Genomic DNA, 22796 nt, shown 5'->3' on the forward strand with positions numbered 1-22796 from the left:
ATGGGCTTTGCAACCAAACCTTATGTAATAATGAAATGAATGCTGTCAGTCACCTCTGTACCACCCCCTCTCTGATACTTTAGTACAATTTACATAAACAAAGTAGATTTGATCCTAAACGTGAAAAACATGTTTTCCAATTCAGCTGTCTCTGTGTGTTGGTTTTTTTTCTGCTGGCCTGTAGAATACAGTACTTTCTCCTGCTCAGTCTCTGTACCTTGCCAGTGGCCAGTTGTGCAGAAATTTTTAGCTACTGCTGTTTTTTGGGGTTTTTTTTGTTTTTTTTTTTTTAAATCAACCGATATCTAGCATGAAGGTTTTGCCCATCCCACATAGAGCTGATCAGATTTTCTAATCAGCTGTACCTTAAACTGAAACTTCAATTAGAATAAAACAAAGACAAGCTTAGAAACATAGCTTCCTGCCCTTAATGTTTTCTAACTGCAGATCCTGAAGATGGACAGAGTAGATTTTCCTTCCACTGTCTTTTGGGATTTGGTGTAGATGTTTGCTAAGTTTAAAACTAATTGTGTAACAGGTGATGGATTTAAGTCTCCTGTTTGTCTTTTTGCTTCTATGCCCTTGTTTCTGCTCCTGCCCAGTGCCATGTTACTAGCAGTTATTGTGCTGCTTTTGCAGGGGGCAAAGCCATGTTGCTGTATTTGGCATTGAAAATTTCTGTTGCAATTGTATGATTTGAAAGTATTTGCTTTTATTGGGCATTAGGCTGAAATTGCTAGCTTTTCATCGGCTGCTGAATCAGATGAGGTCACTGCTAGTTTCGGCTACACTTGATTGAAGGCCTAGAAATGAGAATATTAGCAACTTGAAATAAAATACCCTACCTCTAAACCTTCCATATCTTGGGTCGTACCATAAGTCTTTTAATTCTACAATATTAATTTCTTGTCATCTACTTAAGTAGTTGTTTACTTCTGGTCTGACGATGGATGTACATAGTGAAAAAACTGTCTGAAATTATGTTGTATCTTGCCAATCTGGTGGTTGCACAAATTTTTGGATCATTGTGGAAGACACTGGGCAAAATCCAGAGGTGTCAGAGATTCCCTAACAAACCCCTTCTTGCTTCATCATGCTGGCTCTTCATCCTTAAAGCAGAATATTCTGTCTTGCTGACACACCTCAATGACCCCAGTCTTGTAGTTTGGATCAGTAGTATCAGACTGGACGCAGTGGGCAGCCTGCTGTGCTGTGGCCACAGGGGTGCCGGGGCAGGTGCGTTGTAGCCTGTTGTTGGCACTGCCGACTCGCCTGTCTGCAGGCAGGAGGAGTCAGTGGTATGTTTCTTCCTCACGCTGAACTTGGTGAAGGCCAGAAATCTCCAGCTTTAAAGCTTCTGAGTCTGATGGGGCTTTCATCTTCACAGCTCCAGATTATCTGTCTGAAGATGTATCTGATGATGTTGGGGATGGTAATATAAATAATGTGGCCTAGTGAGTGGTATTAGTTTAGTGGTTACTTGAGTACTGAGAAGACAGTCAAGTTTTTAAGTGGATTTTGATTTATTGCGATATAGTCGGACTTCAATGTTGATACTGAATCTACTCGTAATGTGACTGGTAATGAATGTAAAGCTCTTCCTACTTTGTCACTTTCATCCTTTTTGCGTTATTACTAAATTATATGTAGTGTTTATTTGCATTATGGTAGAACCAAAGACTACGGATAAAAATGAATATACTGGTGAAAGTCCTCTTCTTTAAGTTTGAAAGCCAGGGAGGTGTTACTGTGAATTTCTGCCAACTTAGAAACCTAGTGCAGAGCGTCAGGCCTTAGTTAAAAGTGTATTCTCTCCATGAATGTGTTGCATGCTCTTGAGATCTAATTCTAGCTCTTAATTTCTTGTCCATATGACAAGAATAAGTATTGCTAGAAGGTATTGTGAAATTTCAATAATGGTTAAGAATTTGTCTTGTAGGAATACAGAACCATGAAAACCTAAGACACCGTGTAATACCATCTGTCTTAACTTTTTTTGTATTTGGGCTAATGTGCTAAACTAGAGCTTCAGCTTCTAGGCAGTTGGTTATGATTCATATTCTGATACCCTTCATGGGACTTCAAGTGCATTATTCTGTCTTTTCAGGTTATACATAGCAAGAATAGGTATTGAATTAATTTGTAAGTTATGATACAATGTTTGAAAAGGGTGTGAGTGCTTCGTGTTTAATACAGAATTACTAAGTACTCTTTGGTATTAAAATAGCTACACTGTATATTGATGAAAACCGATTATAAATGAATACCTAATGATATAGCCAAGCTCACTGGCCTTTCTCAAGGGACAGGTTAACTGTGAGCTTCTTTCTTCAGTATTTTACTGGATCTAGATGTGGACAGGAGATTGCTTCCTTGCTGTGCCTTTGCAACTTCTGCATAAGAGCTGTTCAATTCTGCTCGCCGCTGTCATGTTCTCACTTGTATGTTTTTGGGTGTAGGGGGGGAGTAGAAGAGTCAGGTGTAATCGATGATTGGGGAGAAAACCACATTTATTTAGTGCATAAACTACCAGCATAGAGAGGCCCTCAGCACTGAATGTTATCACTGTAGTAGTTAAATAAAAGAGTATTTGTTCTTTTCTTCAGTTCTTGGTTCAAGAGGTTCCCCCCAGCCCCCAACAGTAAGACAGCTGGTATATGAATGTGTATGTTCTTGGTTTTCTTCTGGTATTTGTCCATTTAGAATGAGTTACTGTATCACTCATCTCTAATGGCACTCACTTCGCACAGTGCCATACCAGTGTTTCTGTCATATTACATATTGCGTCACGTTTTCCTGTGTTCTCAGCTCTCTGCTCTACCTTTTTCTTTTTTTATTTCAGGAATGAAATGAAATGTCAGACAATGCAATATCACATTTGTCATGTTTTAAGAAGGGAACATCAAAGTTAACGTTTTCAGAAGGCAAATCAACTTTCTTGCACACCGAATTTTTTCAATTTCCATGTAGGTATTAACTACACGTAGTGCACAATGTGGGAGAGTTAGTTACTATAAGAAGCTCATGCGTGAGTAATTCTCCCACACTATGCGTATGCATTTCAGCACGTATTTAGTCAGCTGTATACCTAGGGCCTCCACTGAGCACAAATGGATCGGAGAAGAAATTCCTGCAGTTGTTTGCAGATTGGGGATTTGTTAAAAGGGCGAGCGGGATGTGATTGGGGTAAACATGGGATAAAGTTGGTCGTGTTCCTTTCTGATTCTCTGCTACAGTTCTCTGTTCCTGTAGTTGTACTAATACAGCTGTTCAGTGGACTGCTTTATAAAACAGATCACTGAACTTACTTAAAAGAAAACCACCACCACACTCCTTTCCCCTTGCTCTCTCTCCCTGGCATTTATATTTTTTTTTGAATTATTTTTCTTAACTTGAATCACTTCAAGGATCTGGTTTATAACATAGCCCTACCTGTTGTGTTCACACAATACTTTGGGTTACTGTATCGATGTGGGAACATGTACCTGAGGGGGCGGACGTTTCCCTGCTGCCTGGGGAAAACATTACATGTAGCTTCACGTTGGACTTGCCAATAAACATGCGATGCTGCTTTTGAACAGGAAGTGTGCATGAGAGAGATCAGAAGAGAAACATCATAAATACTGGTATTTTCACAAAGCTCTGTCCTGGCATATTTTTCCCTTCAAAGAATTGTGTTAGGTACAACCAATGTGAAGTCCAAAATCCTGAATAGGACCCTTTTAATATGTATAATCTTTTGTGCTCATTTTCTGAAATTATTCAAGAGCAATCTTTGTATAGCAATAAGCAATTATAAATATATGAACACCCAGTACGTATGGATCTTTGTAACTCTTACTGTTTACGCAGGTTGCCATCTAAAGTATAACAGACACTTTTGTTTGTATGGCGTCATAGGGCGTGGGTGTGAGAGTTGACAGCACATTTGATTTGAGGTGCTGTCAAAACAAGGTTCAAAAAGCAGCTGATTTCCCTGAGAAATCCTCAAAAAAGAAGATCCTCATGTTGTCCAAACTTCTTACTAAGGCAGTCATTCTATAGTACAGTATTTGGTAACACGGGCTCTGACTATTTGTGCTGCACCTCATCACCTGTGGAGTCTACTGGTTGAACAACTTTGCAGGGCTGTTGAGTCCTGAAGAGTTCTCTAGCTTGGAAAGTGAAGAGATACCTCACACCAAAACCCAGAGAAGTCCCACAGCTTATGTGGGGGGGGAAACAGATGTGTGCTTTTCAAGATGATAGGCTTCTGAATTTTGTTTGTGGCGTGACCCACAAACAGTTGGATAAGCAGGACTGAGGGTGTGTGAAGGAGCACAAAGGAAGAAGGAATGGGAGGTTACAGGGAATACCATAAAAGATAATTGCTTTTTAACTCTGTAAAGTGAAACACTGGCTGAATGTATCTAGCTTGGCAGAGCACATTTAAGCTAACAGTGGTAACTTTATACTAATCCTTAGGTAGTTTTTTCCAGTTGCTTTAATAGCTGTTCCAGTTAAAAAGATAGTATCTCACTTAAATATTTTTTTGTCTGTAGTAGACCAATTTCTGGTACTTCCTTCTGCTGTCTTGTAGACCAAATCGTTACTGGTTTTGCTGTAACAGTCTTGTATGTTGAAAGACTGTTCTCATTCATATAGTTTAATTTTTTTCTTTAGACTGAACATCATAGACTTTTCTTTGGAGACAAAGTTTTCTAAATCTTACCATTCTTCTTGCTCTTCTAAATTCTTTCCATTTCACCTATATCTACATTTTCAATACACGATGGCCAAAATTAGACCCAGTAGTCTTATTGAGGCCTTGTTAATACAGAATAGAGTGAAATTATTACCCTGTGAGTAAAATACAGGGTGGGTTTCTTTGTCATTGAGTGGACGCTCTTTCCCAGTAACATGACATTGACTCTAGCCATCACTTTCTTTTATGCCAGTCAAGAGAACGAGAACAGGACAATGGTCGTCATGCAGTGGGAGAAGGAACTTGTGGTACCTCTTAATGCCAGTTAGTCTCATTTGTTGTTGTAAGTATTTATGCTTATTTGCATAGTACTCCTAATAAACAGAACGAGCAGAAGTCAAATCTGGTTTATAGTAGTGTCTTTCAATAAGTTTAGCAGGTAAGATTTCAGTTTCACACCAGGAATATCTGTTACGAAGGGGTGTCAATTTGCAAGTCTGTTTTCAGAGTGCAACCGCATGCTAAAACTGTAATTATTTTCATTTTGGAGAAATGTTCAGTTATCTTTTAAAACTCATCGTTAACAGAAAAGAATGGCCTACTGAAAACCTTGTAAACTTACATGTGTCTGGGGGTGGGAGGGCAGGGGCGGAGAAGAAAGGTGCATACAAGTCATTTTAAAATGTCCGAAAGGAAGATGTCATATCTTTTGGAGAGATTGTTACACAGAATAGAATGCAGAATGAATAATCCAGACTTGTTCCTTTTGAGGAGTACAAAAAAACCCCCAACAAACCACCAAGGAGTAGGTAGTAGTGCCAATAAAATGTAGTAAAAATACGTGCCATCAGTAATACGAAGCCCATGTAAACATAGGGTCTGTGTTTACCATGCCTAATCTTTACTGGCTACTAACTTAAAGGAAAAGGTAAAATTCTGTGCAGCATGTAACATTCCTTATTTGTTGTTGTGCTGAGCACTGGAATAAACTCGGATCAGAATATTCACAAAAAATTGTTGTATTACATTTAGAAATGGTCTGCTTATCACAGGCAGTTTTATGTGAGTGGGACTTGCGAAGTGACCTCTGTTTCGGGGCTACCAGTTTCTTCTGAAACTTGTATTACCGTAATACCAGATTTGGTAACACAGTCGTTTTTTTCCTCATGTCTGTGTTTCATGATGGCTTCAGATTCCCTCCTTCAGTACCCTTTCCGCTAAGGGATAGGTACACCAGTTTAGAGGAGTTTAATTAAAAAGGGGGTTCAGGATGATAATGGAATTACCAGTTTAACCACTTAATATTGCACATCAGCTGAACAGCAGCTGTTTGTGTGTGCTTTTAGCTTGAAGAAAATATGAAATGACTTAGTATAAGCCAGTTTATAAGGCTTATCTTTTTACTTAATATTTGCTACAGTCTTTGAACACTTACACGATCAAATTACTATAGCTTAAATTCCCGTAATTTTCAGAGCCATACTGTCTTTGTATCTGAGCTGAGAGTCAAAATACTCCTGGGAATATTCTGATGCTTGTCAAGCTTTATCCTCAAAAGTACTTTATATATACGAACTAGTGACTAAGCTAACAGTCTTTACGTGAGTTAGCAACACTGAGATGTTGCTTGAAGAGCACGAAGCATGTATTTTGAAACTAGTTTCATTTTAGATACCTGACTTGGAACGTTTTTCAAGAGATTCTAAAGCCTACCAAAAATTTATACCTCCGAACACTAAAGAACATCTTTCCCTTATTGGATCAAAAGATGTCCCTCACCTTTCAGTGTAATTTGGTTAGCTTTATGAACACAGAAAATTTTATGTTTGAATGGGATGGACTCTTCCTTTTTAGAACTGAAGACTGACTGTCCTTTACAGCTGTGTGCTGGGCATTGTAAGAGGACAGAGTTCGTTTCAGCACTGGAGCAGAGATGTGCGTTCTGTGTCCCGGAGGTATGCGTGCTGCTGTGGGAGTGGGTGGGAGAGAGAAAAGAAAGAAACACGTATTCAACTGAACTGAATGCTGTGAAGCTTTCACTGAATCTTATCATACAGTAGGTCCTGGTTTAAATATAACATTATATATATATAAATATATATATAATGCTATATTTTAAATCTGCTTTGAGACCAAATAATGCTGAAATTGCTTCCATGGGAACTTGGCTATTCTCCTAGAGAGTGCCCATGAAAGAGATGCCCAGGAGAAAATGCTACGATTTAAGAACCTAAAATCAAAGGGCAGGGAGGGAACAGGTTTGATCTTCATGCGTTTACAGGTGTGCTTCTCCAGCCACTTCTTCTTTAAGGACTTGTTGATAATCAGGGAAAGTGAAACAGCTTAAATGAAAGTTATCTTTCAGAGAGGGAGTGCTAGGTAGGCTGGATCTAGGCAGTTACAGCCCTGTTGGTCATGTCACAATTAACACCTTGCACATTACCAAGAGACCAACAGATAATTAATACAGGTCTAGTACCTTCCCAGTCATGCACTCTACTGAAACGCAGGGCTCCTTCAGAAGAGTTTATCCTGAATTAACAGCAATCACTGAATGGTTTTCAAATAGACTATTATATGCTAGGCAGTGCCGTTTGGTGATGACGGTATGGGTAATGATAGCAATTTTTCTGGCTAGAAGCAGTCACAATCTTCTAGCAGATGCAGGTAGCTTAGTAAAACTGTTACTGCTGTATCACAGGTTAAATTAAGCATCCCTTAAATTTGCAGGCTGACTGTTGATAAAGGCCTTTCTTCTTGTATTTGCCTCTATTTACTAATCATGAGTGCCTGGTGACAGCATTTAAAAATAATTCTTCAGAGAATACCTTTTGTTCCACTGAAGTCTTCGTTATATTATAAAATTTTGAGTTCCTTGATGTATGTTTTAAGCCAGTAGGGTTTTTCCCCTCCCAGTTCTTTGTATAGCTGTCCTCTTGCATCTCCACAGTAGCTGGGCAGCCACTTCTTACAACTTTCTCATCTTGGTTTAGCTTCCAAAGTCTTTTCCTGCAAGGCCGTTTGCATATTTGGTGCTGGAGACAGAATTGGACTGTGTGAGTGTCCCTCTGAGCTGGTTTCTTGCTAAATTCTGCATGCTGCTAATGAAGAATGAAGTTAGGTCAGACAGTACCAATGCAATTTAAGATAACAGTGATATAATACTTCTTTCTTTTTTACTTTTAGAGAATTTTTTTGAGTGAATGAGTTTGTTTCTCCTACTGTCCCTAAAAAAGTGGAGCAATATTGCACTGATTTCTCTGTCAATAGCTGCAGTATGCTTTTTTTAAAACTGAAAAGAGCTCTGACTTTACATTATAAATATTGTTGACAGCATCTTTAGGGCTGAAATCTGTGAATTTGTATTTCCTGTGACTTTAAATTTAAACTCTTTGCCAGAAATTCAGCGAAGTATCCTGCTGCAACGCACAGTTTTTTAGATAGACTGTTAGGCCAAATCTTCATTAAAACTGGATGGCTGTCTTTCAAGCTGTTCATATAGTGTCATTTTTTAAAGCTGATACTGAATTCTGAGACACAAATAATCTCTTGTGAGCTTAACATTTGGGACAGATTTGTCTGATGACAATTGATATAGCTGCTCAAAAATTGACTTTCTCTCCACATAATGTTAAAACCCATGAAATGTTAAATTGTGATACTACATAATTTTCCAGCACCATTCAAACAAAAATGGTCTTTGCACTGTATTTTGATGGGCACAAATGAAATTTTGTTTTTACATTTTGACCTGTTGAGACTTGATAATCGCCTTGCATGCTGAAACACCATGTCGTACCTGTCCCTGCAGCAAGTACATCTGTGTCAAAATTTGTTTTAGCTGAAGGGCCAAGTGTTAAACCGTATACCTGGAGTATTTAATCTCTTCTGTGAGTTTCTGTAGGTAGAGGATAATTTGTCAAAATACGACTTTTACAAATGAGGTACAGGTACCTAATTTCTCATCAGGTAAAACCAGGTTATGCAGTGACAGAATAATTTGTCAGCTGCATTAATTTTTAGATAAAATACTGTTGTCAAAAATGAGCAATTAACACTGTTGTCTGTAACTGCTGCTTTAAGTATTGGAGCAGGCTCTTAGAACAAGGGCTAGAATTCCGGAATGCCTGTACAAAATGTTTCTCCTCTGTCTTAAGAGCCAGGTGAGGCGTGTGAAGACTGCGAGGTGTGTCCCAGCGTGCAGGGCCACGCAGCATCACGGGTGATTCTCTTCACTTATGCCCTTGTGAGAACATTTTGAGAAGAGAGGAAGGAGAAATGTTTAAAGACAGCTGTATGTGTAGAGAACTTAAGGACAGAGGGTATCTCAGCTGATGCTTTCAACTTTCTAATTGATGTGACAGTTTTAGTGTTCCTTTAACATTTTATGTGATATTTCTTACAAGACATTTGAAGACAGCCCCTCTCTGCCTTCAGTATATAACAAGTAAGGTATAATTACTGAACCCTGAGGTGACAGGTTACAATCCTGCTTGTTTCTGAGGTAATTAAAATATTTGTCCCGTTCTTAAGGCTCCTCATCTTCCATGTCCTCCACCAGTGGGTGTGTGATGGACTTGGCTTGAGCTTGTAACCTTGAAAGCTTGATATATCCATCATCATATTTCAGCTTATGATGACTTTTTACATAGCCTTCGTGGAGACCTAAAACTTTATGTCCATAAACTAATTCTTTTCTTTGCTAATAGGTTTCAGGAAACCACTCATTCTTGAAAGCATTTTTATTTACAAAAAGTGTTCTATGTAACAGTGCTATTGAGTGTCAAAAGCTGCTGGTGGTCCCTAGTCTTATTTCCCTGACACAGACATTATTAAAGCTTTAGGGGGAGATGGAGTTCTTTATTGGATTGTCTTATAGAGCTTTGAAAATAAACAAGTCTTTGATCTTTCTGCTGATCTCCGTCATGGCTGCAGTGGCATAGCTACTACATTCTGCAAGTTCTTGCAAATTCTGAAGTTGCATTCCAAGTCATTCAAGTTAAAATGTTTTATAAAACTGGCTCATCCTAATGACTTCATGATTAAAACCAAATTAAATCAGTTAATCCTGATGTGTGTTGAAACCACTCTTTATATGGTAATCCAAACTTTCACTTCTTTTATGCCAGTACAGTTCTAATAATATTAGAGGCTTGCTGACACTGCAGAGAGGCACTTAAATCCAAGCTGACATGAGTTTCGTTACAAACCCTATTGATAGAAACATGTTTAAGTCTTACTGGGCAAGAATTTAATGTTGGACTAAACAGCCTTACAGTATACTGTTCGACTGTGTGTGGAAAGGGTACCAGTGGAGTACCACTGTGTTTTGCTTTTGTACATATTTTATAACTTGGGCCTCAAGCAACCATCTGGTTACCTCTTTTGACCTATTTTTTTTTTTTTTTTTTGGTATTCGTGACAACAGCTTTGGGGATTTTAATAATGTGAGGGCACAACTAATATGTGGCTTAGCTGGAGGAGAGACAGTGGCACACTTTTTGAATTTTTATGCATTGTAAGACATTTCAGGCAACAGTAAAGGATCTAATTTTTCCTGTGAAATAATCCTGCTATGCATTCATTTGCTTATACATGCCTGCCTGTCAGGAGAGTGAGTGTAGGAGGGAAGGGAAAAGAAGAATGTGATCTTTCTACAGGCGTATTTTATTACCAATACAAGCTTCATTAATTTGTGCTTTAAATGAGTAAGCTTCACATAAAAGATCTGCTGACCAAGATACTAAGCAAACAACATTGTGGGGAAAATTGGTATTTTGCCCTCTGTCAGTTTTTCAATGCATATTAAATAGTAGTCATTTTTCTCTACTCTTTTTTTTTTTTTTCTTCTTTTTTTTTTTTTTTTTCCCCCAAGACATATCTTTTGTGGCTTTAGCTATTCTGTATGTACAAAGTAGAAACTGTCTGGATTTTGAGGTACAGTATTATTATTATAAGACTAAGAAACTGGGTATTTTGGTTTGGTTGAAGGTGTATTTGGAAGCCTCGCCCCTGGCTGATAGGCATTTGATGCCCTACTAAAGGATTTCCTTTTCTGCTTTGGCTGGCTTGGTGGCATGTGGCAGGAGGAGATGGTGCTGTGTGCCTGCCGTGAGGGAGGTGTAAGGCTGACGGACTGCCATAGCCTGGGAACAGCAAGGTCGCTGCCGCTCCGTGTCCCCAGGCTTCGGCTGGTAGCGAGGCTGATCACGTATTTCTGGTAGGGACATACACAATCACATGTGAACAGCACACGTGTGTGCGGCCAGGCACACAGATCAGTGCAGACAGAAATACTCGGCTGCTGTCTCGATTCTGTTGAGATGGCCCTTGAGTTGGGCCATCTACCTAAAACGTCCCTTGGACGTGTCTGTCCAACACCTTCTTTTGCATTGTGGTGCTAGACCTAGAGCAGACCTTCCCAAATTATGTTATAAGCCAAGCTGAATAAATGTAATTCACACTTCTTCATTTGGAGATAAAATTCTTTACTATTCCCTCCCCTTGGTTATAGGTGATATGGTGAGGTTCCAGAAGGTAGGCAGCAAAAGGAGTTTGTAGAGGAGGCAACTGCTGTTTCTATACACCTGTAGATTTGGTTAAGGCAGAGAAAAATGGTGGCAGGACCATCAGAACCAGGAGAAGCAGATGTTGCACAGATGTGGCAACTACTCTTTTCCAGAGGTATTCACATTTTTACATTTCTGGTTTCTTTTTTTCTTTTTTTTTGTCAGAAGCTATCTTGCTGCTATTTCTCTCAGTCATCCAAGTGATGCTTTATTCACATTTTGCTGGCATTTTCTAGCCAATAAGTCTTTTAATAACATCTTTTTTTTGCTGTGATCTTGCTGAATGGGAGATCTCAGAACTTTGTTCATGAAAAAAATTGGGTAGGCAGAAGGGTATGAGCCTCATAAGAATGAAAAATACCTGAATGGAAAGCTGAGCTGTCGTACACCAGCTTGTAGTTGCTAAAGGGAAATACATGAGGGAGGAACAGAACTGAGTACAAGAGAGAAAGGTGAATCTAGAATGTGGATCAGTAGGTATGGGTGCATTAAATTGTCCTGAGGCTGTAAAAGACTGTATTGGACTATCAAGTGCCAGTGTGTGTGGGAGCAGTGTCTTGAACTTCTGGAGGGAGACTGAAGTCTTACAGACTGAATCGCAGATTATCCCTGTCTCGAAATCTGTTCCTTCAGAAGATGGTTTGAGGGACGGTAAAAACCACTTTTTGGGAGAGAGACTTTTGGGCAAAGGCGGTGAAGAGGCTTGTGCTTGGCTGTGTCAGTGTGGTCTAAGCAGGAGCCAAGGAATGAATCAGAAACTGATGGAGGAGGTGATGGGGTGAGACAGAAGTGGGCTTGAGGCAGGAGTGCATTATAGAAGAGATACTGATCTGTAATCCCGCACTTCAGAAGCATGTGATTCTCATTACTGTGGGAGGTGAATGGGAAGTCACTGGGGGATTTAAACAGGCATGTTTAATTTAAATGATAAAAAGAATAAAACACTTTTACTCAGCACTGCAGCTCTAAATATAACAGCTGTTCATTTCCTGCATATTGTTTCTTTAATGAGTGATTTAGGAGAGTGGGTAGGCTGCCAGAGCCGTGCATGAACAAGGTGCCAAAAACTAATGAAGGTGGAGAGGCTGGGTTATGCCAACAGACCCTGCAAGGTGCGTCCCCTTACAAGACAAGGATCAGATTAGAGAAAGGGTCAAAAGATGAAGATGCCAAAGCAAGTAAGAGTATCAGATCATTTGGGCAAATAGGAATTCATGGACATATGTGTAAAAATAATCCTTGCATACCCATGGAGACAAAACTTTTAGTGTGAGGTGGCTGAGACTGTGTAAAAATGTTGTATTCTCTATCTGTCTATTCCTTGCAGTTTCATCTCACATTTTAGTAAATTGGTACGATGTCTCTAGTGTTCCTGAGCATTAGAGAGACTATCAAGTTGTTGGGGTTTTTTGTTTTGTTGGTGTCAGTTAGCATAAGGGATGCTCAAACTTTCAGTATGTTTTAGAATTCTATTAGTTGTGCATAGCTCCTAGAAACCTTCTGTAATTCTTTGAGTGGTCCAGAAATAACCATATCAAAGGCTTTTGAAAGTCAAGTTAGTTATACTCCCTCCTAAATTGTCACATGAGGAGCAATAAATAGATCAAAAATCCCTAGGGAGCACAGGAGCAAATAGGAATAAATAGTTGGTTTTCACTGTATCAGAATGGTTGTAATGTGTCACAAGCTTCCAAAGGAGGACAGATTTTCTTTAATTTTAAAAAGTAGATGGCAAAAGATGTAGGTGATAAACTGGTTTAATATTTTTTTTTCCAAGACTGGACAAAAATAGAAAATTTCACTGCTTTCTAGCTAAGCTAGATGTCGGGCTAGCATGATCGCAGGCCGCATTTAATGTTGGAAAGTGTAAAGTAATGCATGAAAAGAAAAAATGGAATTACTCCTACGTATTGCTATGTTTTATATTAACAGCTTTTCCTAGAATAGAATAACATACTGTAGTCACCTTAGAAAAACTTCTGCTCATTGTGAAATAGTGACTTTAAAAAGGAGTGTAAAAATGGCACAGCAGCATCTGTATGTCAGTGTATAAATGTGTTCTCACCTGTAACACTCTGCTGGATGGTTTAAAATATGACAGGAATAGCACGCTTTGGGGAAGGCTTTAAAGCGGCTAAAGGCATGGAAAAGCTATCGCTGAAGAGAAGGAGAGAATTCCGGCCTTTTTAGGTTGACTGTGAGATGACTAAACAAGGACTACTTTTTCTCCAGTATCTGTTTCAAGACTCCACATACCCTTTTTAAGGGTAAAAGTGTGAGTTATTTACTTACACTGAAAGATAATAAGCTTTTCTTTAGGATACCTAGAGAGGAGTACACAAAAACATACATATGTGTATGTATTGTTGTTGTTATTACACTTAGAGTGGTGGCATAACAAATAGAGCACGGTGCTGCAAAATGCGTGAGAGGAGCTGCCCGGACGCGGAAGGTGAGCAGTGTGCTCTTCTAGCTGTGCTGGTTGGTCTGGAAATGATTACTTGTGAATGCTGGGTTACCATTAGAGTAGACTGTGTTTCAAAGCAGGTACTTTCACCCCATAAGGTTTACCTTCCTAATTAGGTGACAGCATATGAGGTCCAGGTCTGGGTTGGGTTCACCTGGTCTGCTTTTCTCCATCCTAAGTTTCTTCTTCCCCTTTCCCTTGGAAGGGGGGAAGGCGGAGGAAGAGGTGGTGCTGATGGAAGCAGAGCAGAGCTGTGAAGCTTCATTTCAGTAAATACTGGGTTTAACCACATATTGGGGAAGGGAGGAGAGCATGACAGATTCTGTCTTGAGCCAGCTGCCAAACTTACTTCCAGTGTGGCTGAGAGTGTGGAGGAGATCCCTGGCTGGTTGCAGCAGAGCTAGACAAGAACAGTTCTAGGAAGGGCAAAATTTTTGCCATTTCTTCCTCGTTATCTTCTACCCCGCTCCTACTGTTACAAAAGCCTGCATATCCCCGACCCAGCAGCCAGAACCACAGCCACCATCACGACCTTGTACTGTCCCTTTCAAACATGGAAGAGCAGGCTGTTGTCATGCTGCAGCGTTTACTTTTATTTGCCTGGGAAGCACTGGAGACTGCCAATTTTTTTCAAGTGACATTTTGTTTTAACTAGAAATGCTGTTCTAAAAGGTAGGATGTGACCTTGTGTTTCAAGAGCAAACTGTTCTTACGTTTCAAGGAAACATTCTGCGTTGTGGCTGATTTTACTCTGGACTGTGGGGTTTCCTGCACTCTGATAGTGGATGAAGTTGGATGTTGCTAGACTACCTGGGGTGAACAGACTATTGCTTAGGTCTGATATATCCCAGTGTTTTCATGATTGGCATGACTTGAGGTTGGTCTTGGAACTGTTTGGAAGTGCTCAGCTTCTACATCGGAAGGGTGGTTGCCTTCTAAAATTAGGATGGGAAGAACATGCAAATGGAAGAACATGCAGAAGGAAACTCGGAGATTTTTTTTCATGCAGTCGACGAGGGACGCGTGCGTTGCCTTTTCTTTTTAGAAGGCAGGGATTTTAACTATTTGAACATAATTTAGCTGAAAAACTGTAAAGTTCTCGGCTAACCTGGAAAATATTTTAAACTCTTCTATGGGCTGGTGCCATAATGAGATTGGGATTCCATTATGAGAGGTATTACAGTAACACCTAATAAGTATGGTGTGGCCCAAAAGTGTTTACAGACTTGAATAGACTATTTAAAAAAAGAAGAAAGGGAAACAGAGCTACAGTGACCAATGGGTAGGTCAGAAGTAATCAGGACTGAGTTCGCAAGTTTTCTGATGCTAAACTGCGGTGCCTTCATCCTGCCTAGCTGGGATGTGGTTGCCCTTTAACTAGACATTAATGAATAAGAACTTCTGTATGTAAACTGCCTTCTCAGACCGAACAGCTTGTGCAACTTTTTTGACTCTGTGATCTTTAAAATCATCACGCTGCTAGGCTGTGTTAGAGACTCCTCTGTCAAGTCAGATGAAAGCAGCTACTTTAGGCTCAGCTATGACCTTTACCGTAGGCATCCCTGTATCTTATTTCTGTGTATGACCATAAAGCTACCTGTGGCAAAACCTGAAAGACAGCCCTTGCTGACTTAAAGTGCAGAGGTCATTTGTTCAAATGAAAGCATGTGTGCCTGTCCACCTCCCTGTAAGATTCAAGGTACTTATTATGAGTAAATTAAGCCACTTAAAGAAGAGGTTCCATGCTTGATCCCTCCTACTTGCAAATAGGTTCAGCAGTGGGTTGTTACACATACGATGAAATTTCTGGAAGCTGAATAAAGGCTTCCTTGAAAATATTTGTTTTCTGGATATTGGTTAAATCATGAAACGTATGCATTAAACCTCCACCTGAAAACATTTTCAAATGAGATACTAGAGATGCCATTTGTTTTGGATGTTCTGTCCCTACATACCTGAAATTTATAAGCACAACATCTAGATTAAAGTGATTACGAAATTTGTCACTAAACTTAATGTCTTTTTTAGGAGACATTTCCCTGTGACATTTGTAGGAGAATATAGATATGGTCTGATGTAGGGCCCTGAGTAAGTGAGAATTTATCTCAATAAAATATTAAAACATAACTGTAATGCTAAAAGCTTGGAGTAATCAAATGTGTCTTGATTCCACTGAAGGGCCATTTATTGTACATTAGGTTTTAATATTAACACAATTTTTGTATTGAAGATAAGCACCATGCACACAGAGCACTTCTACTTCATGCTGTTTCTGTTGTCCTTAGTTCTTGGTTTTGTGTTACTATAAAACTCGTTAGTACGGATGCATCTTCTGCACCAGAGAATGGGATAATAGGGAAAGCAGAGGATCACAATCTACTATCCCAGTTATGCTGCTGTTTGTCTTCAGCACAGGCTTTAGGGTTCTGCAAAAGGTGTTTCATTCCCACTCTTTCAGGTTGCCAGAAAATATGCAGTTATACAAGGAGAACAAGCCTTGTTTGTTACAAGTCAGTCAGTCTGCAATGTAGAAAAAACCGCCAACAAACAATTCCTTCCTCGATGCCCTCCCTCTCAGTCCCCCCAAAGCTGTCTTTTACGCTTTAGGAAACATAGCAGGTGAACATTTTGATTCTTTTTGATAGCCTTTTATGTCTTCAATTTTAGGGAATATTTTTAAAATTTTTCTATCATAATAATCTTTGGTATAGCCGAACGCAGTGTATCTGTCAGTAGGGTCTGAGACTGAGGGTGGTCTGGTGCTGAAGGTGTCAGATGTTACAGGTAAACCCTGCAGCTGAATCTGGAGGTATATCCTATACCTAACTAAAGGCGTCAGCTGATACAGCGATTCTTTATGTGGGTCAGCCTTTACAGGAAGATCGAAGACCACATAGTGTGAGTTATGTTATCCTGCCTACTTAATGTCTTCAGCTGCTTTTAATCCTGCTGCAAGCGAACTTCATATATTATTTGACTGGTTGGCACTTCAGCTAAGTTGAAGAATAAATTGTCCAGTTTCTGAATGACAGTATCAGCAGCAAGTGGCTTTGTTCAGACTCTGGTTAGTCTTGTTTAAATTATCTTGCCCCTAGGAAAATGTGAAGGTATTTTTATGCAGCTGTATAATCTTTTAAGCACTGAATTGCAGTATGATAAAGGATTCTGAGCTTTCCTTCTGGATGACTTACTGGATATGTACTTAAATCAGTGACCAAACTTCAATTCAAAAGCTCTATTTCTATCAAATCAAAATGTCTACCATTTTTTTCACTGAAAGAGAAAGCTAAAATTCTAGCTAAAATTATTTTAGGTTCAAGAATGTTTCACTCCAAGTGAGACAATGTCTCATTTCTATTTCCAGTATCTTTTAACAGAAGAAGAGGATATGAAAGGCTAAGCTCATGACAGTTAACAAAAATAACCATCAGAATGGAAAATCAATCTGTTTTGTGTGGAGGTTTGTGCCAAAATGTGCCGTTACATGGTGGTTAGGGCACTCTTCTGGTAGAGAAGTAGGAGAACGCTCAAGCCAGACAAGACTGCATAGTTCCCCCTTGTAGATCAGATGGACACCATTAATTATAGTGTATTATTTGATTAAAGTGACCCTTCTGTTACTTTGCGTCATGAATCTTGTTTCTGCACTTCAGCAACCCCTGACTGCATCCCAAATCCCTCCCACACCTACCCCTTTCAAGAAAACAACAAAGAAATCACACCCCCACCCCAAATGTTTTAATTGATTAGTAATTCATTCAGACTAATCTTGTAAAGTGATATCTCTTCCAAAGCCAATTTTGGAGCAAATCAGTTGCTTCCTATAAATTGCATGTCACTAACTGGACTTGAGCACAGATTGTGATGCTGGTTAAAAAGCAGGTGTGTAAACCAGTTACTTTTTCCTTACGCTCCACTTTAATTTGTCATGTTGCTTTCCAAGTCAGGAGCTGCTTAGTATTTTTTAGATAGTGTCAGACATTCAATATATTAAATTATCATGATTATTTTCTGCTTTTCAACTGAAGTAGTGCTCAATTTGTCTCTAGTACTAAGGGAATGTGAAGGAATAGAATTGTATCTTGATTAGCAGCCTGATTCCTTCCTCTGATACTGTAAAACTGCCACCTGCACCTGATTTTTAATTGGATGGGTCTCATTAAGCTAAAGGATACATTTATACAGCCAAGTTTTCACTGTGCAATAGCCTATGAAGTCAAGGATGTTAAGATACCCAGAAGGTATATTTTATGAGATAACATGGTATCATGTTCTAAACTTACAGCTCATGCATCTTTAAATCCAGTGCAGCATCTTATTTGTGTATTTTAACACTGGAACAGTACACTTAATTTGCACATGTTATTTGTGTAGAAATGCTGGCAGGGTTGAATTTTCCACAGTTGGAACTTCCACATTTTATTCCACAGAAGCAAGTGTTAAAATATTTGTATCTATTTTAGTGGTTTTGTATGCATACTCCCAAATGGCATAATTTCAGTGCAGTGCTGAATGATTTCACTAGACCTTAAGACTACACTTCAGTTACAAACCAGTTTTAATTACAGCACAGATGCATGTAGATGAGAATAAAAAAAACAAGATAATTTGGATGATCTTTGACTGTTATTTTAATTTCTTTCTTCCTTATGCCATGATAGTATGAACAGCAAATGAAGGAGTCTAGTTTGCTTAAACATGGTTATTTAAACCTCAGAGATTAAATTTCACTGTATTTCCTCAAAATTTGTTTTATGACAGGCATTAACATAACTGCTGCTCTCTGAAATTGATTTCATTTTAATGTTGTAACTGAAAATGTGGAATATCTGCAATTAGCAAGGATGTAACTTCCTCTCCTGTGTGCTTCTGTGTTGCATTGTACTGCATTCAGATTCTCACACGTCTGCTTTCCTAGGTTAGCCTCTTGCCTAATGTTACAAATTTGTTTTCTTTCCCCTCTGATAAAGAATGATTTTTTTCTGTTTTAAACAGCACATTATTAATTTCTCTTGATTGCTTTGATTTTTATTGGCTTATTTGCTGGCAAAGTCCTTCAGTGCTCTGAGAAACTTGGGGTTTTTTTATGCTGTGGGATCTTGTTTCCAAAACCTGCAATATGTTCTTTCATTATTTTCATATAGGCATTATACTGATCTTAAAGCATTGTTGGTGGGTATCAATTTGAATCTGGGCAAGAATTCATGCCAGAAATCTTAAAGAAATTCCAAGAAATTTAAAAATAGTGGAGATGAAAATATTGCCTTAAACATCTTTGTACTGCAGGTAGCACAATATATTCTGGCTAGGAGAATCTTATCGGTACAAAGAGGAGTGCAAAGGTGATAGCATGGATTTACATAAAATTACGGAATTATTGATTTGAATCAGCACGCAGAAAGCATTAAGCAATTTAAATTTTACTTGTCGTTTAACTTTTTAAAAGCAGGTCCAGTTGAAGCAGGTTGAGGGGCCTGTCCACTGAATTTTGAGTATCTCCAAGTGTGGTGATTCTGTAGCTTCTTGGGGCAACCTCTTCCAGGGCTTAACTACCCTCATGGTTTAAAATAAGAAACAAAACAAGTCCTTTTTTCCAATTAGATTTTCCTGTGTTCGTACTTGCCTATGGTCCCACTGCTATGCATCTTCAAGAACAGTCTGGCTCACTCTTTTATACCCTTCTGTTAGGTAGCTGTGGACAGTAATAAGATCTCCCCTTTGTTTTCTCTTTTATGGAACAAATTCAGTGTTCTTAGCCTCTCCTTGTAATATCACATGCTCCAGCTCTCTGATCATCTTGGTGTGGCTCTTTCTGTTGGACTAGTTCCTCCATTCTCAACTAGCAGGACAGTTAGTAAAAGCTTGTGTTGCATAAAGGGGGACCAGCTTGTGGCAGCAAGGGGCTGTGTGAAAGGGAGTGTGGCACCGAACTTTGTGAAGCAAATATACTGTGAAGGGATTCCCATTAGGTCATCCGGCAGCCTTTGGGTAGGATGAGCTCTGGTGTGGAGGCACTCCAGGGCAGCTTCTCTTAGCCAGCTTCTTCTATATATTCCACATAGAGGGTTTAATATTTTATATAAAATTTACTGATTTGAAAATAATTGGTGCTACATAGGGCTGTGTTTTGATTTAGCAGAGAGATACAGCAACGTACTGAAGTCACAACTCAAGCACAGTATAGTAATTGCAACGTACATTTGGATCAACATGCAAAAGTGATTCCCACTACTGGTGTCTCTGTGCCCACTGTCAGGATGTTGGGCATCCCCAGATCACCAGGAAGAAAGATGTGGGCTAAAGCCAGCCCAAGCCCATTGCTCTTTTCAGAGCTCCTTCTGTTGGCTGTGTTCAGTTTGTATACTTTTTATTGGGCTGAGCTACATATGTGCCTCTCCTGCTGCTGCTCTGGCTACCTAGGGAAGACATTGCACTCTACTAATTATCTCAGAGAAGGCTGTTTACGCAGCCTGGTGACTCAGTGGTACAGCTGTATACCTAAAATAAAGGTTACCGTCCACTCCCCCCTTGTGTTAAGTTCAGCTTTCTAAGCACCGCTTCGTCATTCCTTATGTTTCTTCCGTGAGCTCATCACCCTTGCCCATCTCCCCTGAGCCTTATTCCGCTGTACGGACGTGTTGGTTGCTGTGTCTCCCCGAGACAGTTGTAAATGTAATCCTTGCACCCGAGGGGTCACGCAGCTGGGGATGTACCTGCCTGCACTGGCTGCGCCTCGCCCCAGGGCTCACTGTGTGCGTGGTCACGGGAGGCATGCCCAGCCCTGCAAGGGTAAGCAGCGGCACGATGATGCTGTTTGGAAAAAAAAGAGGGAGAAAAGCTGCAGGCAAGGTCAGTACGCTCAGTCAGTGTACGCCTGGCACGTACCTGAAGGGCCACAAGAGAAGGCAGCAGCCTGGGGTGCAGTTTGGTGGTCCGAGTTACTCTGAAGGGCTTGAATCTACTCCGGTGGAAATGGGGACCTGAGTTGAGGGCCTTAAGTGGATCCCTCCTGGCTATGCAGGTGACCTGCAGGTGGATTTTAAAATAAAGCCTTGTGCCTGCTCACAGTCCTGTCTGTCTGGGTGGCTGGAAGGTGGATGTGGCAGGGCAGGTGCACGCAGCTGTGGGAACAGGAGTGCCACTGCAGGGAGGAGAGCCAGGAGGGTGCAGTCAGGGAACAGCTGTCAGACCTTTAAGGGTTAAATTATCCGCTTTAGGAAATCTAGCAGTCGTTCCAAGATTCATCACCACAATTTTGAAACAAAAAAGAGAATATATAATTTATTACTTGCCATCTGTAATAATAATCTGTTCAAGCTTTTTATTATTAAAACAACCACCGCTGTGATGAGGATATATTTTCATAGAATAAGCAATTGGAGATGTTCCCCCCCCCCCCCCCCCCCCCCCCCCCCGTATTTCTTGCAGTACGGAGCGGCATATGCATATTCAAGTATTTTTGATCTTTAAGGGAAGTTAGGACACCCCCTACTGGCTATTTTTGGAAATAAATCTGAGTGATAGCCCACCCGTTTAGCCAGCAGCAGTTAAACTTCATCTGTACTGCAGTTGTCCAGTTGTAACGTAGTCCTTTTCTTTTTTTTTTTTTTTTTTTTTTTTTTTTTATAATGGGTTTGTGAGGAGCTTGTGTTGTTCTGGTCTTTTTTTTCCTGTGTGGTTTTGTCCCTGGCTTCAGCAGCGTCAATCTGCCTGTGATGAAACAGTGTTGTTAAATGCAGGTTGTTGCAGCTCCAGGCTGAGGGTTCTATAGGTGCAGATGGAAATGGCTGAATGGTACCGCAGCTCGTGTTGCCTAGGAACCAAAGCCCACTGCATAAATTTGATGCACTTTGCCTCTCCTATCTTTTTTAGTAGTGGAATACACATAAATAGATTTAGATTTAAATGTTTTATTGTTTGATAACTAAACTGTATTAAAATCTACAACTTTACAAACTCAATTACAATTATCTAAGAACAGATGTAAATATTGCATAATGAAGAGTGATCTTGTTCTTGTAACACTGCTTTGACTCTACATATGAGCCAGCAAGTGGCTCAGTGTGACTGGGCGTACAAATCTTAAATTCTTTTCTGCATATACGATTCTCAAATTGCACCTTTTGATTTTGTTTACTGTTTTGGTGATGATTTGCACTTTTCTACTGAATCCATTTAAGCAGGCAAGGATTGTTCTCGGAGTTATTTGCTCAACTATACTGATAACATTCTTAAAATTACCTAGGACTGTGTTTGAATTACTGAATTTGTAAGCAGGTTTTTTGGTCCCGCTTCTACTATTTATGGCTGCTCCTCTCCCTTAAACTTGCCATGTATGAAGCCTGCTTGCAAACCATCTTTCTATTCCTCAAAATATTAATCCTTGTTTGCTTCATTCGGATGACTTGTGCAAATAAATACTTGTATTATATTTCTGGCCTTGAGTTTTTGGTATGTAATTTCATGAACATATCTTAGCCTAGAATTCACTGTCAAATGAATTACCTACTCACTGTTACAACTAATCATACTTTAGTTCTAGTAATAGAAATTTTATTAGTAACATTATTTTTACATTTTCATAAACATACTAAAATAAAATGAGTTCACTGTACTGTTTTAACCTTGTCATTAGTAACCTTTAAGCTAACTAGATTTGTTTTCAGTTGTGTGACTTTATCATCTTTGTGCCTATTACGTACGCATCTTCTCTGCTTATTTTTGTCGACTTATTTGGTACTTTCAGAGATTTAAACTAGTTTAGCTATTTTATTTAGTTAGTTATTAGCAGCAGTCTGTGTCTCTCTGCAATCACATTTGTGTTTTTCCTTCACTTCTCTTTCATTAACAGTTGGCATTAAAAGCAAACTCTTGTTAAATGTATGATCCTTCCTTTTTGCTGTCTATATTGAAAGCCGTATGTGTAAAACAGATGCTTTAGTGGATTACTGCTTCAAATTGGGGATTAATATTTTGAGGAATAGAAAGATGGGTTTCAAGCAGGCTTCATATATGGCAAGTTTAAGGGAGAGGAACAGCCATAAATAGTAGAAGTGGGACCAAAAAATGAAGTATA

At 39.5% G+C, this 22796-nt stretch overlaps 1 protein-coding gene across 5 annotated transcripts in view; it reads left to right on the plus strand.

Moving 5' to 3' along the window:
• Positions 1-22796, plus strand: part of KLHL2 (kelch like family member 2) — a 61571-nt gene that overhangs the window by 12608 nt on the left and 26167 nt on the right. The gene's annotated exons all lie outside the window — the stretch shown is intronic.

The sequence above is a fragment of the Falco naumanni genome, chromosome 1 (assembly GCF_017639655.2).
Source record: "Falco naumanni isolate bFalNau1 chromosome 1, bFalNau1.pat, whole genome shotgun sequence".
Taxonomy (NCBI): Eukaryota; Metazoa; Chordata; class Aves; order Falconiformes; family Falconidae; genus Falco; species Falco naumanni.